The sequence below is a fragment of the Babylonia areolata genome, chromosome 22, assembly GCF_041734735.1.
Source record: "Babylonia areolata isolate BAREFJ2019XMU chromosome 22, ASM4173473v1, whole genome shotgun sequence".
Lineage (NCBI taxonomy): Eukaryota > Metazoa > Mollusca > Gastropoda > Neogastropoda > Buccinidae > Babylonia > Babylonia areolata.
Genome location: NC_134897.1, coordinates 41,867,632 through 41,870,131, shown reverse-complemented (window position 1 = coordinate 41,870,131; position 2,500 = coordinate 41,867,632). Strand labels below are relative to the sequence as shown.

The window sequence follows — 2,500 nt, the reverse complement described above, 5'->3', positions numbered from 1 at the left end:
TACACACATGAACATTGAACACAAGATACCAAACACACACACACACACACATACACATATGAACATTGAACACAAGATACCAAACACACACACACACACACATACACACATGAACATTGAACACAAGATACCAAACACACACACACATACACACATGAACATTGAACACAAGATACCAAACACACACACATACACACATGAACATTGAACACAAGATACCAAACACACACACATACACACATGAACATTGAACACAAGATACCAAACACACACACACACACACACATACACACATGAACATTGAACACAAGATACCAAACACACACACATACACACATGAACATTGAACACAAGATACCAAACACACACACATACACACATGAACATTGAACACAAGATACCAAACACACACACATACACACATGAACATTGAACACAAGATACCAAACACACACACACACACACATACACACATGAACATTGAACACAAGATACCAAACACACACACACATACACACATGAACATTGAACACAAGATACCAAACACACACACATACACACATGAACATTGAACACAAGATACCAAACACACACACATACACACATGAACATTGAACACAAGATACCAAACACACACACACACACACACATACACACATGAACATTGAACACAAGATACCAAACACACACACACATACACACATGAACATTGAACACAAGATACCAAACACACACACATACACACATGAACATTGAACACAAGATACCAAACACACACACATACACACATGAACATTGAACACAAGATACCAAACACACACACACACACACATGAACATTGAACACAAGATACCAAACACACACACACACACACACACACACACACACACACACACACACACACACACACATGAACATTGAACACAAGATACCAAACACACACACACACACATGAACATTGAACACAAGATACCAAACACACACACACACACACATGAACATTGAACACAAGATACCAAACACACACACATACACACATGAACATTGAACACAAGATACCAAACACACACACACACACACACACACACATACACACATGAACATTGAACACAAGATACCAAACACACACACATACACACATGAACATTGAACACAAATACCAAACACACACACACATACACATGTACCCGCGAAATTCGAATCTTTCGCATATGAAACATTTTCAAAAGAAGAAGCTAATCTGAGTTCACAAAAAGATTTTGCTAAAAGAGCTAAGACGATACAGTCTATGACATCCATTAATACATTTGCATCAGATATCATTAGTGCTACGGAATCAAAAGACAAGCAAATTGCAAAAAATACCTACTTTTTCACCAGTCCCTGAATAGGAGCAGTGTAAAGCTACCTTTGACATGGATTATACAGATTTATCCAAGAACCAGTCACCATTTTTGTTAAAACCTGAAGTGCTCTCGCATATAGAAAACCAATATTCAAATTATCTAAAAATATACACAGACGGATCTGTTCTAGAAATGGTAATTCAGGAGCGGCTTTTGTAATTCCTTTATTTAGAATAGAAAAATTATACTACATTGGTAGACAATATTCAATTTTCACAGCTGAACTTATAGCCATACTTATGGCCTTAAATTATATTTCAGACATTCCGAAAACTGTAAGTGAAATTTTATTATGTGTAGACTCAAAGTCAGTATTACAAGCTATAGAATCTCCAAATTCAAAGAAGCGAATTGAGATGACAATGGAAATAAAACATATTATTCACCAACTGACAAAACAGGGCATTAAAATAACTTTCTGTTGGGTACCTTCGCACTGTGGAATATCTTCAAATGAGTGGGTAGACCAAGCAGCTAGAAGAGCAGCACGTAATTTCGAAGGCGCAATACAGTCAGATCTACATGAATGGATTAGCTGTATAGAAAATGTATCTAGAAATCGATTTAAGAAATTACTTATAGATTCAAATAATCAATATTACCAATGTTGTGTAAACACAAAGAATGCAGCTAATCCCAAACATTTTCTAAATTCGACACCAGCAGCACATTCAAGACAAATTACAAGTCTAATGTATAGACTTCGTTTAAATGCCTTTCGTACAAAATTTTCTAAAAATATAAAATGTATATGCAGTAAGCAAATAACTGTAAGCCATCTACTCATTCATTGTGCGAGCATAAGACAGTTACTTCCAAAAGATGTAGTTGATGACTTTTCTTCCAATATTTCATAAGCCACTGAAAAGATTTTGAATGATTATTCATTGCTTGGAATGTTTTCAGAAATTTTAAACTCCAGTCCAGTTGGTATCCTCCTTTGATGTATTATATTTAATACTGTTATTTATATTTACATTGTTGTAGGTTAATACTTGTTGTTATGCATATACATATTCTCCTTCCCATGACAACTCATTCAATACACACCACAACCTCTTTAGACTTTTTCTTATAATATACTTTTTCTCTGA

The 2,500-nt window shown here is 35.2% G+C and overlaps 1 protein-coding gene across 2 annotated transcripts in view; it reads right to left on the bottom strand.

Annotated features, from left to right (window-relative positions):
• The window catches only part of LOC143297263 (shiftless antiviral inhibitor of ribosomal frameshifting protein homolog), a 41,357-nt gene that overhangs the window by 37,400 nt on the left and 1,457 nt on the right, over positions 1-2,500 (bottom strand). The window lies entirely within an intron of this gene.